Source organism: Felis catus, chromosome D4 (genome assembly GCF_018350175.1).
Source record: "Felis catus isolate Fca126 chromosome D4, F.catus_Fca126_mat1.0, whole genome shotgun sequence".
Taxonomy (NCBI): Eukaryota; Metazoa; Chordata; class Mammalia; order Carnivora; family Felidae; genus Felis; species Felis catus.
In genome coordinates this window covers 26354841-26367605 of record NC_058380.1, presented here as the reverse complement: position 1 = coordinate 26367605, position 12765 = coordinate 26354841, and the positions used below count along the sequence as shown (strand labels likewise).

The 12765-nt window shown below is 43.4% G+C and overlaps 1 long non-coding RNA gene across 1 annotated transcript; it reads left to right on the top strand.

Moving 5' to 3' along the window:
- The first annotated feature begins 606 nt into the window (after nt 1–606).
- Nucleotides 607–2706, top strand: LOC109493771. The gene is made up of 2 exons (XR_002148136.3): nt 607–1199; nt 2087–2706. It is a non-coding gene; the product is annotated as an uncharacterized LOC109493771 (long non-coding RNA).
- The last annotated feature ends 10059 nt before the right edge of the window (nt 2707–12765 follow it).

Genomic DNA, 12765 nt, shown 5'->3' with positions numbered 1-12765 from the left:
ATGGTAAAGCTGGCTCACAGAGGATTTGAGGAACTGAGTATTTATTTACAAACATTTAAAAAAATGTTAGAATAAATTGCTAGGTTGGATATGCATTAATGCCCTACAGGGCAAATAAAACCAAAAATTCTGGGTTATTTTATGTGCTAGGCAGAAATCATTAGTGTTTCTCCTGGACAGAAATCTCTATCAGAGGATAGAATTAATGGACGGCAAAGTCAAACACAGGCATGTTCTCCTAGATAATTGAATAATCTTTTGTCAGGTTTATTAAGGCATGCCCTAGTATGACATTGAAAAGACATGACTTCTCTTTGCCTTATCTTTCACGTTTTGGCTAATGTATCTGAATAGTAGCTCTTTGAAATACTGGTGATGGTGTCTGGAACTTATCTCTGAGTTGCAAACACTGTTAAATAAGTGCTTCTGGACATGAATACACACACACACACACACACACACACCATAATTATATATATTACATATATATACCATACCATATATATATACTATAATTAGAGATACAGCATACATATATACCATAATTGAACAAAACAAACAGCATGTTGCAGGAAGGCTCTGGCTTAGAAAGGAGGAGACCAAGTGAGAGGTATAGGGAATTCATGGCATGTTGTGTCATTGAACTTCATATTATTTACTTTGGGCTCAAAAGAATTTTGGCTCAGATCAGGTTGAAAAAGGAAAACAGAACGAAGAAACACGTTGCTTGAATTCTGGTCCAGCCGCTGACTAAACATACGACTTGGGCAAAGTCACATCAGATTGCTGTAGGTGGCAGCTGTCTCCAAAGATGGCCCCCAGTGAACTCTGCCTCTACTTAACATCTTTGTGCAGTCCCCTGCCAGTGTGACCAGGAATGGTGCTGTGGCGCCCTTTTAACCAATAGGATGTGGGAGAAGTGATACTACCTAAGCTGCGTTAGATGGCCAGGCAGCTTCTGCTTCTGTGGTCTTGGAAGCCAGTCCGGATGCAAGAAGTCTGAGTGTCCTGCTGGGGACAGAAGCCACGCAAAGGGAGTCGGAAGGCCAGGCGCCGCATGAAGAGTGAGGCGTCACTGAGGAGCTTTTAGGTAACGGGCACGAGACGGACGATACCAGATTGGAAGCTCCAACCCACTCGAGCTTCAGAAGACACCAGACTCGCTCATCACATGACGGCAACCGCGTGAGAGACCCCGAGTAAGTAGAGCAGAAGTGTCCCGCTGAGTCCCTCAAGCCATAGTATCGTGAGAGATATTAAATTGCTGTAATTCATTAAGTTTTCGGTTGTCTTGTTATATAGTGATAGATTACCAAGACACTATTCCCTACAAGGACTTGTAACATTCCCTTTCAACTTGACTCTTTCTTAATTCTTCCTCCAATGGACAAGGGCGCAGGGTGTCTACCCCCGTGACAACAGGCACTCAATGTTCATTTGGGTAATGGAAGTATTTAGTTAAACCTGGGGGAAGTGGTAACACTAGTCTGCCGAAAACGAAATGAGGAGTTTTAGTAAGTTTCTCTTTGCCCAGAAGGAAAATTGCAGCCCAGCTATATTTACCACGTGTGTGAAATACCATATTATGTTCTCACGTTTCCTGATTTGAACTTTTTGTTTCATTCAGGCTTTTGTTCAAATACCATCTCCTCACAGAGCTCTTCCATCATCCTATCTGAGGTAGCACCCGCCACTTTGTATGCCCTTATTGTGTTTTATTTTGCTCCCTAGCTGTTCTCTACCTGACATTACACAACCCTTTATTTTTTGTTGTTTGTCTCTCCCTAGAGTGTTAGCTTCCTTGGGGACAAGGACTTGGCCTTCCCTGCTCCTCTGATGTCTCCAGCCCCTGGGACATTGGTGGGAACATGTGTGCCAGTCAAGGAATGTTTGTTGAATTCACTAAAGTAAATGTCTACTATTTCCCAACTTGGAAAAGAAAGACTGGAACTATGAAGGAGCTTGGGGGTCCCAAGTGGAAAATATTTTCCTTCGATGTCCCAAAGGAAAAGGCTTTGTGCCGGTATTTGACTGCAGTAACTGAGGCACTGGGAGAGAAAATTCTTTCTTTTTTTTTCCTGCTCAGAACAAATACAACAGAGAAGAAATGCCGGGATGCTATGGAAATACAGAGGATTTGGGGACAAACTTCTATGGTGGTGCTAAATGCCTTACAAACAAGCAAACAAAAAGCCATTAAAGAATTTGTAAGATGTTATCGCCAAGCAAAGACAGACTGTGTGAGAGGCACACAAGAGTGAAGTTGAGGCTCATTGGGGGGAAAAGTAAGTTTAATTGTAATGATGGAAAGTTGTGGTATATCCTCTTAAAAGGAGCTATGGATGCACAGTTTCTTGAGTTATTGTAAGGTTGTATGAATCGCTGGAGAATATGCCTTTGAGGAGAATTCTGAGCAATGCTTCGTGAGAAAAGGGACACCCCGGAGGACCAGATAGGTCTTTTGCATGTCTGTGTGGATGGTTTTATGGCCCCGGAACTGGGAGTGCAGAGCAAATCTGAAAAAGGAAGAGTCATTTGAGATTTACGATAGCAACAAAAATATTTGTCTTCTAAGGAAACCTGGTTGGAAATCAAGGTTTACAGGATTTTAAACAGAAACATACTTTATTTAAAAAAAATTACAATAATCTCACGATTGTTTTAAAATATTTGAGCCGACCCTAAAATAAACCATACTTCCGTAAATCTTGTCTGCAGAGTAATTTTTGAAACTAACTTTTGAAAATGTGTACTTCAACACACAATAAAACTAAGCTCTCTTTCCTCTGAATTATTTAAGACAATGAATTTTAGTATTTACTGGTGTTGTAAATACTAAAGGTTTTCAAGCTTCCCAATATGATATCAAGAAAGAAACATCAGTATCAAATGCACCCTAAGATGCAGTTCTTGGTTTTTCTTGGAAAATCCTCAGACATCTAACCTCAAGCTGTTTCTTTCTTTCTGTCCATTGCTTGTTCTGTGTTAGTGACTCAGTTTATGTTTTATGAGCCGTCTGCAGATCCCACAGTGCCCAGTTGTGTCTGTCTTTAGATTATTTTCTGGAAATCCAGGAGAGAGGCAAGAGAGGATTTCATCAGACCCTGAAACTCATACTGTTTCGTATCACAAGGATCTAAGAAATGGGAAGATGAAATGGGAAGATGAAAACACAAAGATCCTCTCTGCTTGGCTTTCAATGCTTTAAATATGAAAGTGGCTTCAGAAATCTTTCAGTCTCCATTCTGATAGCCAATTGCGAAGACAGAAATAATATCAGATTTTGGAAGAAAACTGTTCGAATGGTCGAACATTATAAATAAGAAATCTGAGTCTCACAGAGGTGAAGCAACTTGTCTCATGATCCAGAATTCATGGTAGAATTTGGACAAAGGAACAATGACTGATGTCCAGGTAACGCTTAGGAAAATATTTTGGTGCATGGAACTCTTGGGCAATCTTTATGTCATGGCCTTCCATGCTTCTGTAAGTTTGTTTTGCCTAACTGCAAAATGTTCTGTACAAAGAAACACTTAAGGATTCCAAACCAGTAGAATTTTTTGACCCTGAGTACAGATAATAGATATAAAGGAAACTCTATGTGTATGGATAATGGATGTCTTTTCTATAGTCAATTTTATTATAGGATGGATGTCTGCATGTATTTTATAACAATAAAAAACTGTTCTCTGTCTTAATCACTATGTCATTTTTCTTCCTAAAGAAACCCCTTTTCACCTATTTCTTCTGGTACTTATACCCATATTTCCATACAGTATAGTATTTTATAGAAATAGCAGTTAGGCTAATTCTTAGTAATTTTGAACATTATTAACTTCCTGTTGGCAATTGAGGGTTTAGCTCAGTCCAAATGTTACTTATGCCAGAACCTAGGATTTAATTTCTCAACCCCTGGCGAGTGGGGACTTGACATCAGATATACTGATTTTGGGAAAATCACTGAATTTCTTGCGACCAAATGTGTGGCAGTTTCATATCTGTCCCACTGCTGTATGCACAGATTGGAGTTCTTTGCAGATATAAAGTCAGTTATGACCCAATCTTTTGAGTTATGTATTATTCTTGTTTTTCAATGTTCTGTAAGGAGGCTTAATGAGGTAAGTCCAAGGTTATATAACATGTAACTGGCAAAGCCAGGATTTAAACTCAGATCTCTTTGATTCCCAAGACAAACCTTTTCTGAATGTTTCATACTATTCCTAAAAGAAAGCTTCTTTCAAAGAGAACTTCTTTGGTTGGGTATCACTAGGTGCTGTGGCTGTTGCTACCTTCTTGCACGGGACACTTTGGGAAAGAGAATTCTGTAAGTTTTCAGGAGAAATATAGAGTCATCTTGATAATTCATCGCAAGAAGAGGCACGAGTGAAATAGAGAAGGGCACCTGGCATCTAGTGATGGGAAGAAGAGGCCGGGTTCCCAAATTGATTTCATGAGAGAAGAGGACAAAACTGAGTCCAGGAAGCAGCAGATCTGAACCGCTCCTGGGCAGGTTGATTCTGAGAGATCCTTTGCATCCAGCTGGTTGGGGAAAACTTGGGCTACTAGGAGAGGTTTCTTCAACACAGGCTTGTATTGTATCTATAAGTGGCTTGTGTCTTCAGTACCAAGTATGAGAAGCACTACAGCGTGCTATGATATTGCTGAATGTAAATGGAAGAATGAAAGTGACTTTGACTCTTCCCTTCTTTCCTAGACTGGAGAGGAAGATGGCTCTTGCCCAAGAACTTGATTGCATTTTTTTTTCTTTCGAGGTCAACAGCCATGTGAGTGAGTGTGAGCCAGAGCAGAATCCCCCAAGCTAGGCCACTCCCAGTGCCCCACAGACTGTGAAGTAATAATGTTTATGGTTTTAACGTGGTAAGTTTTGGAATAATTTATTACAGAGCAATGGATAGAACACTCTATATCAACTTTCCTCTGTATGTTTTTTTTCATTCTTTGATCACATGGGCTCTTGTTCCTAGACCCGCCCTTGGGCTAGTGGCATAATTTCCATCACTGAGCTTTAACATGGGCTGAATAGACTTCTGTGAATACTCTCTGAGATGTAACTACCATTTGCAAACTTACTCATGATTGCATTCTTTTTTTTTTTTTTAAGTTTACTTATTTTGAGAGAGAGTGTGCCTGTGCATTGGGGTGGGGGAAGGACAGAAAGAAAGAGGTAGAGAGAGAGAGAGAGGGAGAGAATCTCAACACACAGGACTTGAACTTACGAACTGTGAAATCATGACGTGAATTGAAATCAAGAGCCAGATGCTTAACCCACTGAACCCCCCAGAACCCTCCATGATTGCATTCTTAAAGGCAGTGATTTCAAAGTTTTGGTAGCATCTTTTGTCACCCAAGGAAATGACCCTTGTGAGGTGTCTCTTTCAGTGACAAGTTGTTTCCAGCACCAGCAGGTCTGAAAGTATGTGGGTGTGGAGTGCTGAGTGGTGAAGGAGGGACCAACCCAAAATCCTGGGAACAGCAAAGTAAAGAGGAAACCCCATTGTGACAGAAGTGGTGTTATGTCATGGCATGGTAGAACAATGTGTGTGTTCTTTTGGGTTTTAAACTTGACTGTCTCTGAGAATTATGTTGTTTTTGGAAAAGGGGTGTGTGTGTGTGTGTGTGTGTGTGTGTGCATGCTTTGGTCTGTTTGACTGACTTAACAGTTACTTTTTGGGCAATGAAAAGAAGAGAGAAGCAAAACTATTGCTCACACTGGTGGAGAGACCTCAAAGAGAATGGGGTTTAGGGCACCTCTACCTACCAAAGACAGGGGTAAATTTGATCTCTGTTCTGCTGGAAATGTCAGAACTTATTCTAACATAAATATTCTGTGAGCATTGAGGAAATCACTACAAAGACTGATTGCTATGGGTAGGGCAGGAGGTTTTCTAGAAAGGTGGTGGAAATTCACATGAGAGTAGGGATTAGAAGAAAGTATATTGCAAAAAGTACAGAAGAGCACAATTAGGAGCTGGGAGAATCCACGAAGGCTCTTTGTGCGTTTTGACTTCTTGGATACCATTTTCTTTTAGAGCAACGGAAAAGCCTTACTTAGGATACAGAAAGACACATATCATCCCTCCCACCAGCCCCTGATTTGTAATTCCCTTGGTAATTCAATTCTTCAGGAAAGCCTTCTGTGTGATGTGGTGGAGAAAAGAGGGCCAAAGCAGTGGAGGTGGCTATGGAATGTCTTGCTCCTCATCCAGACCTTTGATGGAGTCTGTGCACAGGCAGGGGGCATTCTGGGAACTGAGGAGCCATGTGGTTGGAGGTGGTCTGGCAAGGGACAGAAAGGACCCATCGCCAAGTGGGTCCTCTCTCAGGAGAGAGTCACACGAATCTTCTTCCTGTGCTTGCTTACGCGGTGCTAAAGGGAAGGGCACGCTGAAGGCAGGAGGCTGAAGCCAGGCTTACCTACCTTATTTGAGGAGCAGCTCAATTCTACCACAGAGCTGTCCGGGCTGTGGAAAGCAGAGCTCATTTATCTTGGAAAAGTCAATAGCTGCCTCATTTGTTCATTTTACTTATTTGTGCTTTTAAGACACGGAAGGCACAACTAATTGAAGGAACAGCCAATATGAAGATGCTGTCTGTGATTCAAAAGACCAAATTAAAACCCCCAGTGATGATAGCTCTGGGATGGTGGTGGAGGCATCAGTATAGTCTTGGGGAATTTTCCAGTCATTCACAAAAAGGAGGAGCACGATGAGAGAGCCAAACCAAAAGCCCAGGAGCAACATCAACCAAGTTAGGTGACGAGCGATCCCCAGGCACCTCAAACTATAGGGGGGTGAAGACCAACCACCAACAGCCACAAGAGCTGTGTGCTGTTGGCTTCCATGTGAGAGAAAGGGGAGAAACCAAGGTAGACATTGGTGTATGTGATGGATCTGAGAACAGGAGAATCCCCACGTGGCCAGTGGGTGTTCCCTGGGAAGTGAATGAAGCTGGTTGAGCTCCCTTATTCCATCACAGGCATCTGGAGCCCTGCTACCATAAGCTCTTAGGCCTGAGCAAGCATGGCTTCCTTCTAGAACTGGGCCCACACTAGGGAAACACCTCTGGGTGGGACAACGTTAGCAGGAGAGGGATAAGGGAGATGAAAAGAAAGGACACAGACAAAAGTGGGGGAGGAATGGGGCAAGGGCATCTCAGGAAACAAGGAACGTTAAATCATAACACAACATGGGGACAACAGAAGAGGGAGTTCCGTGAAGTCAGACAGTCTGCTGGTACCAACTCTTCTAAAAGGTCAGGAAAATGCAATTCGCATGAAAATGGGCAGCAGACCGATACCTAGGGGAAGTTCCATAGACAGATTATTAAGGATAAAAGAGAATCGTGAATGGAATAACCTTCTCCCAAATGATGAAAGTCTGCTGCAAAGACATTCTGTGTTATGTCATTTAACCTCTTCATATTAAAGGTGAGGAAAAGTGGGACCCTGGAGAGGTTTGGGAAGTGACCACATGTTCAGAAAATTAAAGAGTGACAGGGCTGGGATGTCTGGCCTATAAACATTTAGATTCATAGATTAAAATTTTTTAAATGTTTATTTATTTTTGACAGAGAGAGAGAGAGAGAGAGAGAGAGAGAGCGCATGAGCAGGGGAGGGGCAGAGACAGAAGGAGACACAGACCCCAAAGCAGGCTCCAGGCTCCGAGCTGTCAGCACAGAGCTTGATGTGAGGCTCAAACTCACAAACTGTGAGATCATGACCTGAGCCAAAGTGGGACATTTAACCGACTGGGCCACCCAGGCACCTCTAGATCTTTGAGTGTTACAGATTTTAAATCTGATCCTTTTAAATATCATAAATGTGTTTGAACCCTTTAAAATTTTTTCTCTTGTTATCCCTGTGGTATGTTAAGTGTAAAGTTCAGACTGGAGTAAAAATTCTCCTTTGAAGTACTACTTGGCACCAATAATTAGTTGAGAAAATTTAAATACAAGTTATGATTTTTCAGGTTACTTTATCTGTTGAAATTTAAAAAAGGGGGGGGAGTACATTTTAAAGCAAGGAATCTTTTATGAAGGGAACCCATAATCGTATAGAGACAATTTAATGGCTATGCATTCCCATGCATATTGATATTTAATCTTGATCCTCTTAAGGGCAGATAGATTTGAGAAGTTAAATGGGGTGGAAGGAAAAGAGGTCAAGATAAACGGAAGAATATACATACTCAGAAGTTTGTGTGTGTGTGTGTGTGTGTGTGTGTGTGTGTGAATGTGTGTGTGTGAGGGAGAGAGAGAGAGAGTGGGAGAAAAGAGAAGGTAAGGGAAGGGAGAGAAGGGAAGAGATGCAGAGAATAACAGAGGAGGGGGAGGACAATAATGAAAAAAAGAAGTTAATAATGAGCTGTGACTTTCCCCGAAAATGCTAGCATTCGGCAAGTGCCCTCTTCCACAGATTTGTTTATGTTGAAAAGCATGTGTGTCCCCTCTTGGTCTTAGCTTGGTCTTCAGATTGTTTCCTTATGGCACTGACTTGGTGAGGTAGCAAGTGTCGCCCTCCATGTCACCATCTCCCCTGTGGTCTCTATTCTGGTAATTGTCTTCACAGGACAGGAGAGGGACAGACCTGGGCCGGGGTTTCTTAAGGCTCGGACAATCTTCATTTACAACTGGACCCTCAGTAGGGACAGATGGGTGGCCCTGTGTGGAGAGCTATGAGGGGGTCAATTCAAGGCTGAGTATGCTTCCCCTTGGTGCCTTACTGTGCTCTAGAACATTATTTCCCTTAAGAAGTCAAGTGTATTTATTTCTATTTTCCCCGTTGTTGATGTTCCGCCCACTCCTCCTGTCTCCTTTATCCGTCTTTGATGTTTTTGTAATATCTGTGAGTGGAAAGCTAATTGTGGACTCTTCCTGTCTCTCATGTTATTCTCAACCATTGTTTGTATTTTCCCAGTGGATGACTCACATCTGTTTAGTTACAGGGAGGAAAGAATTCCTCAGGGTATAATTGAAAGAATTTGTTGAGTTTAGAATGGACTAGAGACACAGATTAATATTTAGAAGGCTTACTCCACCACCCGATATTACGCAGACAGGTTCTTTGGCCGTCGCTTCTTTACAAGTGGGTACCGTGTACAGTTCTTGACAGTAATCTCTCTGAGAGTGACTGCATCACCTCGACAGAACTGAAAAGGGACCTAGAAAAATGAAGGAAACAAAAAATATGTAACAAGGAGGCACATTGGGGAAAATTCCCCATATATGTGCAATAAGTTGGCTACGAGTGCACCAGAGGTCCAAATTTATGATGTTGACAGAACCCACATCTTGAGCTCGGAGGCTAACCTGTTTGGGTTACTACAGAGTTTGCAAATCTGTCGTTCTCAGTTGGTATGTTCTGGCTGTTGGCCAACCTAAGGTCTGAAGTCCAGACTTCCCAGTGGCTGGGAAGAGAAAACTGTTAGTGCTTTGTAAGTGTTTCAAATCTTTCAGGCCATTAGGGGACCATTTGGTATTCTAAGAAAGATAATTCACTAAAACAAAGTGTAATAGTATGAAATAGCTAATGCAACTCTCCCAGTCAGTTATTTCTTATTCCTTAGCAGGCTAAGGGCACCCCAGTCGGCCTTCATCTCTTCCCACCGATGCTTACATTGCCCTTTGAGTGTTACTCTGTTGTAACACTGGGACCAATCTGCCTTGTGTTAAAGTTGTTGGGCACTAAACTAAAATAAGGCTGTGTCCTATGAAGCAGGCTGGGTTTGAGGACCAGGTGGGTCCAGGACCCATGGAAGAGCCAATGAGACAAGAAGGGCTCCCTGACCTAGGCAGAAAGAGCACTGGAGAGAAATTAGATGGTAACTGACAATAATATTTCAGCTTCTTTCTTTCTACTCACATCTGACAGAGTTTGGCATCACGTGTGCACTAGTTGGCAAATAGTTAAGACAAACAATAAATAGCTAACACCTACTTTGGGATTTCAGGAAGGAGGGCGATGAGGAAGCTGCAGCCATAGCAAACAGGGGAGAGATGATGGTCTGGCTGGGGTTGGATTAAGAAAGAATGCCTAGGATTCTGTAACTGAGAACACATCTCAGTGGTTATCATGTTCCTTCTAGAAAACCATGACCAGGCTTCTGTAGCATAAACATAGACATAGAAGTCCCACCAAGATGTTTCAGGACTGATTTATGGCACGTTTCCAATGCTGTTGCTATTTACCTTTTGGGGCAAAATTTCTGTGTTGTTCAGGGCTGATCTGAGTACTGTTGGATGTTTAGCAGCATCTCTGGCCTCTACTCACCAGATGCCAGTAGAACCTCCCTGTTGAACTGGGCATTTGCTGTCCCCTCCTCCCTCGGAGCCCTTGGGATGTTCAGGTGAGGTTGTGGATGCTGGGACATTAGATGTGGGAGCCACAGTGCTCCGGGCAGGAGGGGAGAGGCTGCTCCTCTGTTTTGATACCTTGACATCTGGAGCATAAAGCATATTGTGGTACCCTATATTTTTCATAAAGTTTCAAGGGATACTTCATAGAGTCCAGTAGCTTCATCTTCCCCCCTTGATCTGGAAGAAAATTTGAACCAACTGGGGCCCTAGGACAGCTCCCAGTGACAGATGCCACCTTATTCTTTGAAACCCCTTTCCCTCTGAAGAGCTTGTACTGGACCATGCTCTTTCTGTTATTCCCCACTTCTCCATCTCAAGAAACCAGACCTTGGTGTTGTCAGGTTTCAAGTTTGCAGGGCAGGAAGAGAAGCTTCCTGAGTACAACCTTTTACCTGGTGTTTGTTCCCCAAAGTCTCAACTCACGAAGAGACGATGCCGGGTCCTCTTGAGGGAAGGGAGAAATATTTCCCAAGTCAGAAGGGAAGTAGAGACCCGTGGTAGCCAGGGGCATTCTTCTCCCTGGCAGCACTCCCAGGAAGGCCAGAGAACCTCAGAAAGGTGTACCGGGTGTCCCTACGGATTTTTAGATTCTCATACCAGGACGCCTGCCCCAGCAGTCATTTTAATGTCCATGCTTGACTCAGGAGTATAAAGTCACCTGCCTCCAGAGCTCTGACCATGTGAGTCTCAGGCACAGGTTATGTATTTCAAAGATTGTCGCAATGATATCTTTCCTTTCACCTGCTCATCCACAATGCAGACTTTCCCATCTCCTATCAAATGGTGGGACCTATTTCCTCTCTCCCTGAATCCTGGCTGGCCGTACGGCTCTCTTGGGAACAACAAAATGTGGCAGAAATGATGCTGCCTGACATCCAAATAGGCTGGCTTTCTTGGGACACTCGCTCAGTGGGAAGCCACATACAGGAAGTCCAGCTACCCTGAGATTTTTATACTGGGAAAGGCACACTGTGGATGTTCCAGTCAATAGCCCCACTGAACTCCCATCCATCAGCCATTCGCAGCTGCCAGCCATGTGCTGTAGCATCTCAGACATCCAGCCCAGAGGAGCCTTCACGTGCCCGAAGCCCAAGTCAACATCTGACTGTGGCCGCATAAGAGAATGGAATGAGAATGGCCCAGCACTACCCTTTCCAAATTCATGAGCCACAGAATCACGAGCAAAATAAAATCATTGTTTGAAACCACTACATTTTGGGGTAATTGGTTACTTGGGGCACTGAATCAGCCCACATCGCCTTGTTCATTGCTGCATACCCTGCCCGCAGCACGATGACTGACACATAGTAGCTGCTCAGTTAATTCATTCAACTAATATTGAGGAAAAGAGCAGAAAACATGGAATAAAGAAATTAGGTTAAATTTAGGATTTAGAAGCGAGGGCAGGAGAGTTTAACAAATGTGCTCTTTTTTGGTTGCAATTGCTTTAGCATAAGAAAAGCCTTTAATCTCTGTGCTTTGGCCTGGAGGAGGCCCAGTCTTCCTCTGTAAAGATGATTGTTTTACTGGTCCTTTCAACTGAAAGATCACATTTCCCTTTAGAAGTTGCTTGAAGACTTTATGTTTATTATCGCGCTTAATTAAAAAATAACACCTCAGGCTTCCGAAGTGTTCTGATTCCTACTCGCATGAATTTAAAGGAAATATTTAATTTTTCTCTCTGTAATTTTCCTGCTCAGCTAATAATTCTGGGCCAGCCATACGCTGCATTCAGATGAGATTCCTTTCAAAGAGTATTGATTCACTGTCTGGAGTGAGTATCTATAAAAATGAATATTTACGCAAAATGGAATATTATCAACCCAGTTGTCCAGAGCTTTCTTGGCAATTCTGTCCAAACTTTTTACAGTCATGGCTTTCATTGCTTCTGCTCTTGTCAAAAGTAGTGAAAGGGCGGGCCTACGCCAGCCGACTCCATCTTGTTCTGTGTCCTTCACCTTGACCACACCTCCTCCCCTCGCCATCTTGTTCTGTGTCCTTCACCTTGACCACACCTCCTCCCCTCGCCATCTTGTTCTGTGTCCTTCACCTTGACCATACCTCCTCCCCTTGAGTAAACCCTCCCTCACCTGCCAGACCCTTCCCCAGGACCCCTCCCCAGCCAATCAGCTGAGGCCACAGCCATTACCTCACCAACTGCCCCCAGGCCCCAATAAAACCTTTGTCCTTTTGAAACTCGCGCTCTTTCCCTGGTATCTCACCGCTGCGTCGGTGCAGGTAGGGGATTGAGCTCGAGCTAGCTCGAATAAAGGCTCTTTGCTTTTGCATCGGACTCGGCTCCCTAGTGGTCTTTGGGGATCACGAATTCTGGGCATAACATTTGGGGGCTCGGCCCGGGATCCCCAAGACCCCGAGGGACCCCCGACCCGG